We start from the raw sequence: 18,045 nt of genomic DNA, 5'->3' as shown, positions 1-18,045 counted from the left end.
ATGCCCAGTCGCTCGAATACAATTTTAAGCATATTGCCGTAGTTTTTCTTGTGGTCTTTATATTTCAGGGCGTTATAAAAAGCACACTTCAAGTACATGTAAAAATCAGTGGAATTGTCATTTCCCAGGTGATTAATTACGTAATTCACATAGTGTCCCATTAACCAATGGACCGAGTTTTTTTTGCTGCTGGAAAATAGCAAGTCTGAGGCCTGAGGAATGTAACAGGGGGAAAATTTTCCACCGAAGATCTCGTAAGAAAAGCCAGTTGTTCCCTAATCCAATTACAGAGTTGTAGATTGCCACCGCACGTGAATCTGTGCACTAACGTGTCGATCAATTTACATTTGAGACATAGGTTCGTGTCGCTAACGCCGATTGCATGTAACCTTTCATTGGTGCTTACGGTCTCATTCACTGTTTTATACCACGCTGACTTGACGTCCGATGGTAGACCACGCATATTAATATTTTTCCATATGGCGTCCCAATCAGTGTGTGGGTATTTACTTTCCAATTTGTTTCTCCCCTCCATTTTCTTTCGATGGCACAGAATATCGCGGGCCGTGATCCGTCGTGAGTTGATGATGACACCGCCGAGATAGCTGAATTCCACAAAATATACACGAACGTACTGGAGCCGGTTATTTATTTTTTGCACATTCACCGGCGCCTGTAAACTGGCAGGCCTGACAACTTCAAATAATTTAGTTGTAATGCTATCAGCGTGGTCGCTAAGGATAGTGGCGGTCCTTTTTATAAAAAGCGCAGACGCCTTATTTCTGATGTCAACTAACCCCAAACCTCCATTCCTGGGATCTAAGGTCGCAGTTTTTGCGTCGACTCTGAATATATCCCCTCTCCAAAGATAGCTGGCAATGGTAGACATTATCTTTTTTCCAATCATTTTCGGTAGTGGGAAGATCTGTGCTATAAAGTAACTCCTGGAGAGAATGCAGTGGTTAATGAAAATCACCCTCTGAACTTGGTTCATGTTACGGTGGAGGTTTTCCCTTGTTGTTCCAAGAAGTTGTCCCGACGTATTTCTCCAATTGATAGCTGCCATTTTTAACGGACAAGGTGTCAGTGTTATTCCTAGTGCTTTGCATTGGGTGACCATTGTGGCCCAGGCTAAGGTGGTATGTTGAAAACCCCGCAGGTTTAGGAGTTTGCTTTTGTTTGCGTTGACACCTGCTCCGGAGACTCTACAGTACTTTTTAATTAGCGTTTCCAATTTCAAAATGTCGTCGGGATTTCGCAGGACGACTCCGACATCATCGGCATAGGCGTTTATGACTGTTCGGTGACCAGATAATGTGATGCCAGTTAGAGTGGCATGAACACTGCGGAGGAAAGGTTCTAATGAAAGCACGAATAGGAACATGGAAAGGGGGCTTCCTTGAGGAACGCCGCGCCTGATCTGAATCTGCTTTGTCCTCTGGCAGTTAACTGATATACAAGCGCTGATGCCTGTTGCAACATTTCTGATCACACTTACGACTCGCTCATTAAAACCTATTTTGTTCAGTGTGGCACTAAGGAATCTATGATCCACACGATCAAATGCTTTCTGGAAGTCAATAAACATGATAGCACATTTTATGGTGGTCACAGCAGTGATTGCAATTATATCTCTATATTCAGCTATGCTTTTGAAAATGCTCTTGGTAGGCACACAGGACTGGTATGGACTTACTATCTTTTTGGCCAACTGTGAGAGTCTGTTGTTTAAAATTCTGCCGATGATTTTATAATCGGAGTTTAACAGGGAGATAGGACGAAAGTTGTTGAGGTTTCTTTTTGCAGCATTTTTTGGGATTAGTACTATTGTGCTCTCTTTAAAAACAGCAGGTAAATGCTTTCCCTGAAGCACCTCGTTCGTCATTCGGGTAAACATGTCACCAATCAGTGGCCAGTATCGTTTATAAAATTCAACAGGCAAACCATCCGGTCCCGGCGATTTCCTCAGAGGAGATTTGCAGATGATTCTGTGGATATCTTAGTTAGTACACTCAACGAGAAGGTCTTCGTTTTCCTCGTCCGAGACCTGTGGAGCTATGTAACTAAGGAACTCATCGAAGGACTCTTCACATACCGGGTTGGCAGTGTATAGGTCTTCGTAATATTTGTGCACTGCATTGACGATGTCTCTCTGAGTCGTGAGTGTCTCGCCAGTTTCAGACTGAAGTCCATCAATGAAGGTGCGTCTCCTGTTTCTTTCGTGCTTCAGTAGATGGTACAAGGAAGCATGTTCATCCTCCACGACTGTCTTAGCCTTGGATTTTAATTTCAGACCCTCCATCTGCTGTCTTTTAAGACTGAGCAATTTGGCCTTAGTTTGCTTGATATCTGCCAGACGGACGTTGGAAGTGTTTGCCTGCTCATATAAATTTCGCAGCATGGTATAATAAAATTCTATGGAATTTTTCAAGTCTTTCGATCGTTGTACACTATACTGGATGAGAACTTTTCTCAGTTTAGGCTTTGCCCTGTTGCACCACCAGTCTAGTACTGAGACGTGTCTATCTGCAGAGCGGAGGCACAATGCCCACGCTTCTGTCAAACTTTCTTCTAATCCGTCGTCCTGCATCAGTGACGTATTAAGGTGCCATGAACTTCTAAAACGGCGAGTGGGTTGCGCAGTAAGGTTGATGGAAGCTAGCACGGAGCTATGATCAGAAAAGTAAACTGGAATCGTCTCTGCTTTAATGAAGGAGCTAACTAGACTTTGCGATATGTAGAGTCTGTCGATCCTGCTACGTGAGTGAGGACCTAGGAATGTAAATGCCACAAATGTGGGATACATTATTTCCCAAGCATCTTTAAGCTGTAAAACAGTGACGAAACGCTTCAGTTCGTTGCAGGTATTAAAATTCGGAACCTGGTCTTTCTTATTTATCACACAATTAAAATCACCGCCTATTATAAGATCGTTTGGGTTTTTCCGTAATAAATAAATGATTTCTTCTTTATAGAACTGTGCTCTTTCCATTCTATTGGATGTGCCAGAAGGGGCATACAGATTGATAAGGGTAGAACCAAAGACTTTTATACCTATCGCTCTGCCGGAGTCCAACCTCTCGACATCCGAGACAGGAATCCCCTCCCTGACTAAAATTGCTGTACCGACGTTGGTGTCAAGTGAGACATTTAAAATCGCCAAATATCCAGGCACTGTAAGATTAGTCAGCACTACTTCCTGTAGGAAAGCAATGTCCGTCCCTGACTCATATAAATAATCCTTGAGCGCTGTAACTTTAGTCACGGATGTAATCCTGTTAATATTGATAGTCGTAATTGTATATGCCTGGGACATTTAGTTTGCATAAAAAGTAAATAAGTGATTAAAAAGAGAACAAAATATTAATAAAAAAAAAGAGATGTGCAGCACCTAGAAGGGAGAAACGACTCTGCTTAAACAAACATCTAAAAGAATAGTCAGTATTTGAAGCTCGGTAAACACTTCATCTGGTTCCTCTGAAATATGACTAAGACAGTAGTACAATTAGAAATGAAACTGGTTCAACAAAATCCCTTTTTTTTTTTTCATCTTACAGCCTCATTTTGGTGCAGGATTCCGAACATCTCGGGTTTTAGTTTTACCGAGGGGCTTTGCATCACTAACGTCACTTGAAGGTACCTCCTTAGGTCTTTCCGTGATGATTTCATACAAGACGTTCTTGGCCGTCGCTTCCTCTTGTGCTGGTTGTTGTTTGCTTTGGTTACGGGAAGCTTTGAGATTAGGTTGCAGTTTGAGTCGGCGTCTTCGGACATCTTGGTTCAACGCGCCGTCATTCGGATTGTCTATCTTTACCACCGTTGTGACCGAAGCTGCCTCAACAGCGTCCTTTTTACGAGTGCCATTTCCTTGTTCTTCCGTCACTAGCTCCAGAGCACTGACTGAGTCGGCGGTTTGTGGGTCTGTAAATTCTTGAGTTGGGTTCCGCTCCGTCACCTCTTGTGCTTCGGAGTGCGCCTCTTCCGTCTCCGCGACAATCGTTACTGCGTCCCCTCCGTGGACCGTTTGTACCTGTTCAGCCGCCGACAGCGGCCGGGTTGCCTTAGCGGCTGTCGTCACGTCAATACATGTACTGTTTGTTTCCTCGAGCACATCCGCATTACACTGCTTCTGCTTGCGGGTGGAAGGCGAATTACGGGCGGACTCGCCGTCCGAGCCGTCATCGGTCATTTCCAACGGTCGCTTCTTATTCTGGAGATCGCAATCGGAAACAGAAGGGTGTGATGTAATGACGCTCAGGGGAGGGAACTCCGTAGTAGTTATGGCGGGCACTGCAGAAGTACATGCACCACTGTCGTTAACCGAAAGAAGGGAAGTGCTATTTGGTAAGACATCGCTGAGGGTCAGTTTTTGACGCTGTGTTAGATTGTTCCGAAGAACAAAAACACGGCGCGGACAATCTTGTCGGAAATGACCCGTCTCATTGCAAATATTGCACGTGCGCTCCTGACCAGAATACACAACATGTGCTTTATGGCCTGCAACGGATATATGGGACGGAATGTTGGCTTTCACCTCCATTTCAACGGATCTAATGCCGTTAAAACACTGTATCTTGTATAGCTTCGACCATCTTTCGTTATAGATAGATTTAACTTCGCCATATTTAGATAGAGCGTCCTTGATCAACTGATTATCAATTTCAATTGGAACATTCAAAATCCTGACATTGGTGTACATGATATCAGCTTTTCGTACAGAGACATTACTTTTTGAACCGTCTCGATGAACAAATTCGACGGAATTACCCCATTTTGCAAGCAACTTATCGACTGTCACTGAGTTCAGAAATTTAACAAAAACACAGTATTTTTCAGCATCTAATTGCGTGGTATGAACAGAGTCAGAATTTATACCGATTACCTCAGTCAGCCAATCGTGGATTTCCAGCGCAGTGGGTTGGACCGGCCGTGTTTCTTTCTCGAACGAGAAGACGAAAGTATTCTTCCTGACGGTGTCAGACATGGTCGTCGGTTCCGACGAAATTCCGGCAACAACCGAAATTGCGGCGAAGCACGAGACGTGGAACGGACGAAAGCACTATAAAAACACTTCTCAGAGACACCACTCAAAAAATAACAGCGAAAATGTACAGCTAACTTCACGTAAACACCAAACACCGGCGATAGCGCTAACGTACGCGGAGTAAACAACAAGCACGTCCGACCGCGGCGACGGCTAAAGCCAGAATGAACCTGCAATCTTCGGATCCGAAGTCCGACGCCTTATCCATTAGGCCACACGGTCACTGAAGACCAAGTACAACTTATATACGACTCATCACGAAACGCTCACTCCCCTGAGGAATTGTGTTTTCGTTCCACACAGCCGCTGTCCCTTACCCTTTCCCGCCCATTCGTTACATTCAACCTCTTACGAGACCGACCAAACATAGACAGGAAAACAAGACCACACAATTTGAGCATTCGGAATCGATGGCAGGGTGTCCCTCGCCGCATTTGCTACAATGGCAATTTGCTACTTCTGCAGAAGCGGCGGCGGTGACGACGACGACGACGACCGCGAGTGGCTCTGAGATTTGTGAGAAATACATCTATAGAATGTAATTCAAACTGCCTCGTCCCACCTTATGCCGTACTGCTTTGGCAAATGCTTTATCTGCGCCATTCGCCTTAATCACATCTGAGAGTAATTCTTAATAATACGCATGTCGCTAATGGTTCCTCATCACAGATACTGTTTGCTATACGGCCACGTTGCGCAACTGATTTCCCAGATTCGTCTTCCTCCTGTGAGGATGGAACTCACGAACCCTGGTTTACTAGACCAATGCTCTACCACTGAGCTAAACAGGCGCCGCCTAGTGGCACTTTTGTGTACTTCGTCCGTACGGTCGTCTGAATCATCAGACTTCAGCTGACAACACTTCATATTTTCGACTAATATTTGCAGCTATGGCGACCCATTACTGCTTGGCTACACATCTGACACGTAGCTGATGTTCTCTCCAAACAAAACTACCTGCACTTCAGAACATGAGTTTCACACATGTCTACAAAATCACCTTCACCTTCAAATACAGTTTTCTTGTGACTGATGGAGACGTAGGCAAATTTTAAAGTTGCTATTTCCATTACATCACGTTAATCAGAAAATCGGTAATTTACATCTGCAGCGGAAAAAAATTCCGTTCCGCCCAGCGTAGGGCTCGAAACCACGACCCTTTGAATAAGAGTCTCATGCTCTACCAACTGAGCTAGGCGTGCTGCCTCGTTTGATACCTGCTGGTTAGCAGATCACACTGTACTCGTTTGGGTTGGGTGGTCCCATACAGTATCTCTCCATGCTGCCTAATGTTTTCCTAACGTCACACTCGTCACGTTCTTCACTTTTATTTCATAATCATTTCTGAGAGGTAAAGGAATTGCATGACAATCTGCAGAGCTTGCGGCGTCAAAATTAACACACATACCTGATGTGACTCAAAAGCCGAACGAGTTACTTTCCGACGTTGTTTTAGATGAGCAAGTACCAGTCAAAACTCGCGGTGAGGGCACTCTGCCGACCTTTTCGCTAGTTAACACCGGTCTTGTTGTGTGTGTTTCAGGCTAAAGACCATCTCCAAGCACAGAATGGTCAACAGCAACATTCAGACGTTTTCGCACTGCTCAATTGCTACATTAAAACGGTATGTTTGTTTTTCAGAACTGGAAAAACACGACCGTGACAGGATTCGAACCTGCAATCTTCGGATCCGAAGTCCGACGCCTTATCCATTAGGCCACACGGTCACTGACGACCAAGTACAACTTATATACGACTCATCACGAAACGCTCACGCCCCTGAGGAATTGTGTTTTCGTTCCACACAGCCGCTGCCCCTTACTCTTTCGCGCCCATTCGTTACATTCAACCTCTTACGAGACCGACCAAACATAGACAGGAAAACAAGACCACACACTTTGAGCATTTGGAGTCGATTGCAGGGTGTCCCTCGCCGCATTTGCTACAATGGCAATTTGCTACTTCTGCAGAAGCGGCGACGACGACGACGACGACGACGACGACGACGACGACGACGACCGCGAGTGGCTCTGAGATTTGTGAGAAATACATCTATAGAATGTAATTCAAACTGCCTCGTCCCACCTTATGCCGTACTGCTTTGGCAAATGCTTTATCTGCGCCATTCGCCTTAATCACATCTGAGAGTAATTCTTAATAATACGCCTGTCGCTAATGGTTCCTCATCACAGATACTGTTTGCTATACGGCCACGTTGCGCAACTGATTTCCCAGATTCGTCTTCCTCCTGTGAGGATGGAACTCACGAACCCTGGTTTACTAGACCAATGCTCTACCACTGAGCTAAACAGGCGCCGCCTAGTGGCACTTTTGTGTACTTCGTCCGTACGGTCGTCTGAATCATCAGACTTCAGCTGACAACACTTCATATTTTCGACTAATATTTGCAGCTATGGCGACCCATTACTGCTTCGCTACACATCTGACACGTAGCTGATGTTCTCTCCAAACAAAACTACCTGCACTTCAGAACATGAGTTTCACACATGTCTACAAAATCACCTTCACCTTCAAATACAGTTTTCTTGTGACTGATGGAGACGTAGGCAAATTTTAAAGTTGCTATTTCCATTACATCACGTTAATCAGAAAATCGGTAATTTACATCTGCAGCGGAAAAAAATTCCGTTCCGCCCAGCGTAGGGCTCGAACCCACGACCCTTTGAATAAGAGCGACGGGAGTTGAGTTGTTCGGAGAGGAGGTGAGTGAGGTGAAGGAGAAGGTCATCGGCAGAGAAGGTTGGTCGAAAGCCACATTGGGTGGAGGGAAGGAAGCGGTGCCGGTGGAGATGCTGGTGGATGCGGCGGGTTAGAATGGATTCCAGGACCTTGCTGAAGACCGAGGTAAGGCTTATAGGACGGTAGGAGGAGACAGCGGAAGGTGGTTTATCGGGTTTGAGGAACATCAGGATCCGGGAGGTTTTCCACAGGTCGGGGTAGAAGCCGGTGAACAAGACCACATTGTACAGCCTGGCCAGGGTGGAGAGGAAGGGGGCGGGAGCTTCACGGAGGTGACGGTAAGTAACACGGTCGTGACCAGGAGCAGTGTTGCGTTTGGTGCGGAGTATATCGATGATGTCTTGAGTAGTTATAGGGTTATTGAGTTCAGTGTGTGTAATGTTGTCCAAGTACTGGAAGCCAGGAGCTAGTGGAGGGATAGAGGTGTCAGTTCGATCGCGGACATCGGGGAAGAGGGAATAATCGAACTGGGGATCGTCAGGGATGGTAAAGACATCGGTGAGGTAGGAGGCAAAATGGTTGGCCTTACTAAGGTTGTCAGGAAAGGGATTGTCATTATGAAGGAGAGGATAGTAAGGGGGGGGGTTTTGATCCAGTAAGGCGGCGGAAGGCTGACCAGTATTTGGACGAGTTAATAGGTAGGGTAGCATTAAGACGGGTGCATGTCTGTCGCCAGTCCCGGCGTTTCTTAGCCGCGAGCAAGTTCCCGATGTGTCTCTGGAGTTGCCGGTGGCGTTGTAGTGTGTCCCGGTCACGCGTGTGGAGGAAGGCACGGTAGAGACGACGGGATTCTCGAAGGAGGAGGACGGCCTGTGGGGGTAAAGTGGGACGGTGCGGGTGGATGGCGACGGTAGGGATGTGGGCCTCCACGGCCTCAGACAAGGTCTGCTGGAGAAAGGATGCGGCATGGGTTATGTCATGTGGGCGGTGGTAGGTGAGGGGGTGGCTATCGACTCGGGTAGTAAGGGTATTCCGGTATGCATTCCAGTCGGCACGGGAGTAATCATGGACATACTTGGGGGGTGGGTCAAGGCGAGGATCGGGACGGGGGCGACGACCGTCTGATATGGTAAGAAGGACAGGGAGATGGTCACTGCCAATAGGGTCGAGGACGTCCACCGCTATGCGGCCAAGGAGATTGGGGGAGGCTAGGACGACATCGGGTGTGGTATTGGATTCAGGGCGGGTGTGTTGGGGAAGAGGAAGGACATCTCCTTGGATGGTGGCGAGGAACCGATGCCACCGCCGTAACTGGGTGGCGGAGCGACTATGGATATTGAGAACTGCGGCAATCACGTAGGAGGAGAAGGTACGGTCGATGTGGGAAAGGAAGTCAAAAGGAATAGGGGCAGAGGGGCGGACATAGATGGTGGCGCAGGTAACGGTGAGGCCGGGGAAGAATAGACTAAGGATCAGGTGTTCCGTGGGGTTGGGAAGGAGGGGTTGGAGCCGAACAGGGATCTGGCGATGGTGGCCAATGGCAACTCCGCCACGCGCTATCGGGAGGGGGTTGTCAGAGCGGTGAAGGAGGTAGGGCGAGGTATGGACAGTATGGTGGGGCTGGAGAAATGTTTCGTTTAGGAGGAAGGCATCCACGCGGTGTGTGGTGAGGGTATGCATAAGGAGATTCTTGTTGACAGGAAGGGAACGGATGTTGTTAAACAGGATACGTTGCTGTCGCGCCATAGTGGGAATTTAGACGAGGGTGTCGAGACGGGAGAAGGTAAAATGGGCCTGGTTATGGGAGTAGGTGGCGTAAGTGTTGAGCTGGAAGACGGAACGGGCGGCAAGGGATACCTGCTGGAGGGTGTGGGGGCGCTGAAAGGGGTGGATGTTCTGAAGGACAACGGTTACAAAGCGAATGATGTCCTCAGCTGTGGGGGGGGGACGGAGGGAATTGCCGGGAGGGGTGGGGGCATCCAAGGGGCGGACAGGGACAGTGAGTTCAGGAGCGGAGGGAGGGGGTCGGGCCTTGCACTTTTGGGAGTAGGTTGGGTGTTGGAGGTTACAGGTGTTACAGGAGGGGGGGGACTGAAGTTTGGGGCACTGCCGGAGGAAGTGTGCTTCTTTGCAGTGCGGGCAGACGGGGGCCTCGCGGCACTCAGATGTAGGATGTGCATTATAGCGCAAGCACCTCTGGCAGCGGATGGACTGTGGAGGGGAGCGGGAGGGGTCGACCTTATAACGGCGGTTGAAAAGGAGGGCACCCTCCTTGAGGAGGAGGTCTATGGAGGGAGCATGCTCGGAGAACACCCGCATGAGGCAGGTGGGGCCGGCTGGATTGTGAATCCGGCGGACAGCTCGAACCTCTAGATAGGGATGGGCCTTCAGCTCCGCCAACACCTCCTCCTCCGTGATCATCGGGCTAAGCCGAGTGATCACGGCAGTGAGGGTCGGTGGGCGACAGGGCGGCTGGGGTTGTCGGGATGAGGAGGGGGGGGAGCAGGGGCAAGGGAGGCATGGGGACCAAACCGGGTGAGGGGAATGCGTGAGAGGATGTCGGAGTGGAGGGTGGGGCTGGGGGATGTGATCAGGACGGAGTCCCGACGGGGGGTGAGAAGGGAGATCGGGGCTCCGGGGAAGTGCTGGCGGAGGAGAAGGGTAAGATTGCGGGCCTCCAGGAGAGAGGGATCAGGGTGAGAAAGGAGGTACCTGTAGGAGGGGGAGGTAGAGGAGGGAGTAGATAGGGAAGGTGAGGTGGTATCCATGGCATCCTGGGGGGTTGGAGGGGGGAGAGTCTGCGACTTCTTGGGAGCAGAAGAGGCTGGGGTGCCGCTGGGACGTTTCACAGCGGGAGAGGGACGGGAAGAGGTGTGGGGGATGGGGACGACCGGGAGATGGCGGGAGACGGCAGGTCCCACCGGCGGTGCAGGCACTGGTGGTGGTGCTGGTGCTGGCGCTGGGGCTGGCGCCACAGAAGATGCAGTGGCAGTGGTTGGCACTGGCGATGGCGAGGGCGATGGTGATGGTGATGGTGATGACGATGATGATGGTGTGGCGTGGGTGGTGGCCCGACGGGCAACAACCCTGGCGGGGGTGGCATGAGTCACATGTGGGAGGGGAGGGAATGGGTCACGTGAGGCATGGGGGGTAGGAACAGGGGAGGGAGCAACAAAAGGAGCGGGGGTGGGAAGAGTGAGGAGGGGGGGAATATATGGGGGAGGCGGTGATTGAGCACACCACGTGATGGTGGTGGCAGCAAGTGAGGGGGACGTGTACACGATTGCAGTGGTAGTGGCGGTAGTTGTGGGGGTTGTCATGGTGAGAGGATAAGTGGGAGAGAGGAAAAGAGGAAAAATAACAGGGGACAGTCAAAGGACAAGGACAAGAGACTGACGAAGAGGAAGGGTAAGACGTAAGCAGAGACGACAGAAAGAAAGACAGGCATGGAGCGGCGGCGGCGGTGGCGGCGGCGGCGGCGGTCGGCAACAGCAGCAGCGGCAGGAACCGGATACGATGGCGGCAACCGGCGTCGGCGGGAGACCGGCGGCGGCGGCGGCGGCGGCAGCGGCGGCTGGGACCAACGGCGGCAAAGGCTCGGGACAACGGCAGCTGCAGCGATCACTGAAACTCCTAGCACTTCGAAATTAACGACAATAATATCGAAGGGCGCAACCCTCTCGAGTTACGCCGAAGAACTCGCCGTACTGCATTGGCAAATGCTTTATCTGCGCCATTCGCCTTAATCACATCTGAGAGTAATTCTTAATAATACGCCTGTCGCTAATGGTTCCTCATCACAGATACTGTTTGCTATACGGCCACGATGCGCAACTGATTTCCCAGATTCGTCTTCCTCCTGTGCGGATGGAACTCACGAACCCTGGTTTACTAGACCAATGCTCCACCACTGAGCTAAACAGGCGCCGCCTAGTGGCACTTTTGCGTACTTCGTCCATACGGTCGTCTGAATCATCAGACTTCAGCTGACAACACTTCATATTTTCGACTAATATTTGCAGCTATGGCGACCCATTACTGCTTGGCTACACATCTGACACGTAGCTGATGTTCTCTCCAAACAAAACCACCTGCACTTCAGAACATGAGTTTCACACATGTCTACAAAATCACCTTCACCTTCAAATACAGTTTTCTTGCGACTGATGGAGACGTAGGCAAATTTTAAAGTTGCTATTTCCATTACATCACGTTAATCAGAAAATCGGTAATTTACATCTGCAGCGGAAAAAAATTCCGTTCCTCCCAGCGTAGGGCTGGAACCCACGACCCTGTGAATAAGAGTCTCATGCTCTACCGACTGAGCTAGCCGTGCTGCCTCGTTGTATACCTGCTGGGCAGCAGATCACACTGTACTCGTTTGGGTTGGGTGGTCCCATACAGTATCTCTCCATGCTGCCTAATGTTTTCCTAACGTCACACTCGTCACGTTCTTCACTTTTATTTCATAATCATTTCTGAGAGGTAAAGGAATTGCATGACAATCTGCAGAGCTTGCGGCGTCAAAATTAACACACATACTTGATGTGACTCAAAAGCCGAACGAGTTACTTTCCGACGTTGTTTTAGATGTGCAAGTACCAGTCAAAACTCGCGGTGAGGGCACTCTGCCGACCATTTCGCTAGTTAACACCGGTCTTGTTGTGTGTGTTTCAGGCCAAAGACCATCTCCAAGCACAGAATGGTCAACAGCAACATTCAGACGTTTTCGTACTGCTCAACTGCTACATTAAAACGGTATGTTTGTTTTTCAGAACTGGAAAAACACGACCGTGACAGGATTCGAACCTGCAATCTTCGGATCCGAAGTCCGACGCCTTATCCATTAGGCCACACGGTCACTGACGACCAAGTACAACTTATATACGACTCATCTCGAAACGCTCACGCCCCTGAGGAATTGTGTTTTCGTTCCACACAGCCGCTGCCCCTTACTCTTTCCCGCCCATTCGTTACATTCAACCTCTTACGAGACCGACCAAACATAGACAGGAAAACAAGACCACACACTTTGAGCATTTGGAATCGATGGCAGGGTGTCCCTCGCCGCATTTGCTACAATGGCAATTTGCTACTTCTGCAGAAGCGGCGGCGGCGGCGGCGGCGGCGGCGGCGACGACGACGACGACGACGACGACGACGACGACGACGACGACGACCGCGAGATGCTCTGAGATTTGTGAGAAGTACATCTATAGAATGTAATTCAGACTGCCTCGACCCATCTTATGCCGTACTGCTTTGGCAAATGCTTTATCTGCGCCATTCGCCTAAATCACATCTGAGAGTAATTCTTAATAATACGCCTGTCGCTAATTGTTCCTCACCACAGATACTGTTTGCTATACGGCCACGATGCGCAACTGATTTCCCAGATTCGTCTTCCTCCTGTGAGGATGGAACTCACGAACCCTGGTTTACTAGACCAATGCCCCACCACTGAGCTAAACAGGCGCCGCCTAGTGGCACTTTTGCGTACTTCGTCCGAACGGTCGTCTGAATCATCAGACTTCAGCTGACAACACTTCATATTTTCGACTAATATTTGCATCTATGGCGACCCATTACTGCTTGGCTACACATCTGACACGTAGCCGATGTTCTCTCCAAACAAAACCACCTGCACTACAGAACATGACTTTCACACATGTCTACAAAATCACCTTCACCTTCAAATACAGTTTTCTTGCGACTGATGGAGACGTAGGCAAATTTTAAAGATGCTATTTCCATTACATCACGTTAATCAGAAAAACGTTAATTTACATCTGCAGCGGAAAAAATTTCCGTTCCGCCCAGCGTAGGGCTCGAACCCACGACCCTGAGAATAAGAGTCTCATGCTCTACCGACTGAGCTACCCGTCCTGCCTCGTTGCATACCTGCTGGGTAGCAGATCACACTGTACTCGTTTGGGTTGGGTGGTCCCATACAGAATCTCTCCATGCTGCCTAATGTTTACCTAACGTCACACTCGTCACGTACTTCACTTTTATTTCATAATCATTTCTGAGAGGTAAAGGAATTGCATGACAATCTGCAGAGCTAGCGGCGTCAAAATTTACACACATACTTGATGTGACTCAAAAGCCGAACGAGTTACTTTCCGACGTTGTTTTAGATGTGCAAGTACCAGTCAAAACTCGCGGTGACGGCACTCTGCCGTCCATTTCGCTAGTTAACACCGGTCTTGTTGTGTGTGTTTCAGGCTAAAGACCATCTCCAAGCACAGAATGGTCAACAGCAACATTCAGACGGTTTCGTATTGCTCAATTGCTACATTAAAACGGTATGTTTCTTTTTCAGAACTGGAAAATACGACCATGACAGGATTCGAACCTGCAATCTTCGGATCCGAAGTCCGACGCCTTATCCATTAGGCCACACGGTCACTGACGACCAATTACAATTTATATACGAGTCATCTCGAAACGCTCACGCCCCTGAGGAATTGTGTTTTCGTTCCACACAGCCGCTGCCCCTTACTCTTTCCCGCCCATTCGTTACATTCAACCTCTTACGAGACCGACCAAACATAGACAGGGAAACAAGACAACACACTTTGAGCATTCGGAATCGATGGCAGGGTGTCCCTCGCCGCATTTGCTACAATGGCAATTTGCTACTTCTGCAGAAGCGGCGGCGACGGCGGCGGCGGCGACGACGACGACGACGACGACGACGACGACGACGACCGCGAGTGGGTCTGAGATTTGTGAGAAGTACATCTATAGAATGTAATTCAAACTGCCTCGTCCCACCTTATGCCGTAGTGCTTTGGCAAATGCTTTATCTGCACCATTCGCTTTAATCACATCTGAGAGTAATTCTTAATAATACGCCTGTCGCTAATTGTTCCTCATCACAGATACTGTTTGCTATACGGCCACGATGCGCAACTGATTTCCCAGATTCGTCTTCCTCCTGTGAGGATGGAACTCACGAACCCTGGTTTACTAGACCAATGCTCCACCACTGAGCTAAACAGGCGCAGCCTAGTGGCACTTTTGCGTACTTCGTCCGTACAGTCGTCTGAATCATCAGACTTCAGCTGACAACACTTCATATTTTCGACTAATATTTGCAGCTATGGCGACCCATTACTGCTTGGCTACACATCTGACACGTAGCCGATGTTCTCTCCAAACAAAACCACCTGCACTTCAGAACATGAGTTTCACACATGTCTTCAAAATCACCTTCACCTTCAAATACAGTTTTCTTGCGACTGATGGAGACGTAGGCAAATTTTAAAGTTGCTATTTCCATTACATCACGTTAATCAGAAAATCGGTAATTTACGTCTGCAGCGGAAAAAAATTCCGTTCCGCCCAGCGTAGGGCTCGAACCCACGACCCTGTGAATAAGAGTCTCATGCTCTACCGACTGAGCTAGCCGTGCTGCCTCGTTGGATACCTGCTGGGTAGCAGATCACACTGTACTCGTTTGGGTTGGGTAGTCCCATACAGTATATCTCCATGCTGCCTAATGTTTTCCTAACGTCACACTCGTCACGTTCTTCACTTTTATTTCATAATCATTTCTGAGAGGTAAAGGAATTGCATGACAATCTGCAGAGCTTGCGGCGTCAAAATTAACACACATACTAGATGTGACTCAAAAGCCGAACGAGTTACTTTCCGACGTTGTTTTAGATGTGCAAGTACCAGTCAAAACTCGCGGTTAGGGCACTCTGCAGACCATTTCGCTAGTTAACACCGGTCTTGTTGTGTTGTGTTTCAGGCTAAAGACCATCTCCAAGCACAGAATAGTCAACAGCAACATTCAGACGGTTTCGTACTGCTCAATTGCTACATTAAAACGGTACGTTTGTTTTTCAGAACTGGAAAATACGACCGTGACAGGATTCGAACCTGCAATCTTCGGATCCGAAGTCCGACGCCTTATCCAATAGGCCACTCGGTCACTGACGACCAAGTACAACTTATATACGACTCATCTCGAAACGAGCACGCCCCTGAGGAATTGTGTTTTCGTTCCACACAGCCGCTGCCCCTTATTCTTTCGCGCCCATTCGTTACATTCAACCTCTTACGAGACCGACCAAACATAGACAGGAAAACAAGACCACACACTTTGAGCATTTGGAATCGATGGCAGGGTGTCCCTCGCCGCGTTTGCTACAATGGCAATTTGCTACTTCTGCAGAAGCGGCGGCGGTGGCGACGACGACGACGACGACGACGACGACGACGACGACCGCGAGATGATCTGAGATTTGTGAGAAGTACATCTATAGAATGTAATTCAGACTGCCTCGTTCCACCTTATGCCGTACTGCTTTGGCAAATGCTTTATCTGCGCCATTCGCCTTAATCGCATCTGAGAGTAATTCTTAATAATACGCCTGTCGCTAATTGTTCCTCACCACAGATACTGTTTGCTATACGGCCACGATGCGCAACTGATTTCCCAGATTCGTCTTCCTCCTGTGAGGATGGAACTCACGAACCCTGGTTTACTAGACCAATGCTCCACCACTGAGCTAAACAGGCGCCGCCTAGTGGCACTTTTGCGTACTTCGTCCGTACGGTCGTCTGAATCATCAGACTTGAGCTGACAACACTTCATATTTTCGACTAATATTTGCAGCTATGGCGACCCATTACTGCTTGGCTACACATCTGACACGTAGCCGATGTTCTCTCCAAACAAAACCACCTGCACTACAGAACATGACTTTCACACATGTCTACAAAATCACCTTCACCTTCAAATACAGTTTTCTTGCGACTGATGGAGACGTAGGCAAATTTTAAAGTTGCTATTTCCATTACATCACGTTAATCAGAAAAACGTTAATTTACATCTGCAGCGGAAAAAATTTCCGTTCCGCCCAGCGTAGGGCTCGAACCCACGACCCTGAGAATAAGAGTCTCATGCTCTACCGACTGAGCTACCCGTTCTGCCTCGTTGCATACCTGCTGGGTAGCAGATCACACTGTACTCGTTTGGGTTGGGTGGTCCCATACAGAATCTCTCCATGCTGAATAATGTTTACCTAACGTCACACTCGTCACGTACTTCACTTTTATTTCATAATCATTTCTGAGAGGTAAAGGAATTGCATGACAATCTGCAGAGCTAGCGGCGTCAAAATTTACACACATACTTGATGTGACTCAAAAGCCGAACGAGTTACTTTCCGACGTTGTTTTAGATGTGCAAGTACCAGTCAAAACTCGCGGTGACGGCACTCTGCCGTCCATTTCGCTAGTTAACACCGGTCTTGTTGTGTGTGTTTCAGGCTAAAGACCATCTCCAAGCACAGAATGGTCAACAGCAACATTCAGACGGTTTCGTATTGCTCAATTGCTACATTAAAACGGTATGTTTCTTTTTCAGAACTGGAAAATACGACCATGACAGGATTCGAACCTGCAATCTTCGGATCCGAAGTCCGACGCCTTATCCATTAGGCCACACGGTCACTGACGACCAATTACAATTTATATACGAGTCATCTCGAAACGCTCACGCCCCTGAGGAATTGTGTTTTCGTTCCACACAGCCGCTGCCCCTTACTCTTTCCCGCCCATTCGTTACATTCAACCTCTTACGAGACCGACCAAACATAGACAGGGAAACAAGACAACACACTTTGAGCATTCGGAATCGATGGCAGGGTGTCCCTCGCCGCATTTGCTACAATGGCAATTTGCTACTTCTGCAGAAGCGGCGGCGACGGCGGCGGCGGCGACGACGACGACGACGACGACGACCGCGAGTGGGTCTGAGATTTGTGAGAAGTACATCTATAGAATGTAATTCAAACTGCCTCGTCCCACCTTATGCCGTAGTGCTTTGGCAAATGCTTTATCTGCACCATTCGCTTTAATCACATCTGAGAGTAATTCTTAATAATACGCCTGTCGCTAATTGTTCCTCATCACAGATACTGTTTGCTATACGGCCACGATGCGCAACTGATTTCCCAGATTCGTCTTCCTCCTGTGAGGATGGAACTCACGAACCCTGGTTTACTAGACCAATGCTCTACCACTGAGCTAAACAGGCGCAGCCTAGTGGCACTTTTGCGTACTTCGTCCGTACAGTCGTCTGAATCATCAGACTTCAGCTGACAACACTTCATATTTTCGACTAATATTTGCAGCTATGGCGACCCATTACTGCTTGGCTACACATCTGACACGTAGCCGATGTTCTCTCCAAACAAAACCACCTGCACTTCAGAACATGAGTTTCACACATGTCTTCAAAATCACCTTCACCTTCAAATACAGTTTTCTTGCGACTGATG

At 48.6% G+C, this 18,045-nt stretch overlaps 8 non-coding genes across 8 annotated transcripts; all 8 read right to left on the bottom strand.

The window, feature by feature from the left end:
- Nucleotides 1-6,698: 6,698 nt before the first annotated feature.
- Trnar-ucg (transfer RNA arginine (anticodon UCG)) lies at nt 6,699-6,771 on the bottom strand. Its single transcript has one exon. It is a non-coding gene; the product is annotated as a tRNA-Arg (tRNA).
- Nucleotides 6,772-12,532: 5,761 nt separating this feature from the next.
- Trnar-ucg (transfer RNA arginine (anticodon UCG)) lies at nt 12,533-12,605 on the bottom strand. Its single transcript has one exon. It is a non-coding gene; the product is annotated as a tRNA-Arg (tRNA).
- A 952-nt stretch (nt 12,606-13,557) lies between these two features.
- Trnak-cuu (transfer RNA lysine (anticodon CUU)) lies at nt 13,558-13,630 on the bottom strand. The gene has a single exon. It is a non-coding gene; the product is annotated as a tRNA-Lys (tRNA).
- Nucleotides 13,631-14,081: 451 nt separating this feature from the next.
- On the bottom strand, nt 14,082-14,154 carry Trnar-ucg (transfer RNA arginine (anticodon UCG)). Its single transcript has one exon. It is a non-coding gene; the product is annotated as a tRNA-Arg (tRNA).
- Nucleotides 14,155-15,091: 937 nt separating this feature from the next.
- Nucleotides 15,092-15,164, bottom strand: Trnak-cuu (transfer RNA lysine (anticodon CUU)). The gene has a single exon. It is a non-coding gene; the product is annotated as a tRNA-Lys (tRNA).
- A 452-nt stretch (nt 15,165-15,616) lies between these two features.
- On the bottom strand, nt 15,617-15,689 carry Trnar-ucg (transfer RNA arginine (anticodon UCG)). The gene has a single exon. It is a non-coding gene; the product is annotated as a tRNA-Arg (tRNA).
- Nucleotides 15,690-16,617: 928 nt separating this feature from the next.
- Nucleotides 16,618-16,690, bottom strand: Trnak-cuu (transfer RNA lysine (anticodon CUU)). The gene has a single exon. It is a non-coding gene; the product is annotated as a tRNA-Lys (tRNA).
- A 451-nt stretch (nt 16,691-17,141) lies between these two features.
- On the bottom strand, nt 17,142-17,214 carry Trnar-ucg (transfer RNA arginine (anticodon UCG)). The gene has a single exon. It is a non-coding gene; the product is annotated as a tRNA-Arg (tRNA).
- Between the last annotated feature and the right edge of the window lie 831 nt (nt 17,215-18,045).

The sequence above is a fragment of the Schistocerca gregaria genome, chromosome 10 (genome assembly GCF_023897955.1).
Source record: "Schistocerca gregaria isolate iqSchGreg1 chromosome 10, iqSchGreg1.2, whole genome shotgun sequence".
Lineage (NCBI taxonomy): Eukaryota > Metazoa > Arthropoda > Insecta > Orthoptera > Acrididae > Schistocerca > Schistocerca gregaria.
This window is presented reverse-complemented; position numbering and strand designations above follow the sequence as displayed.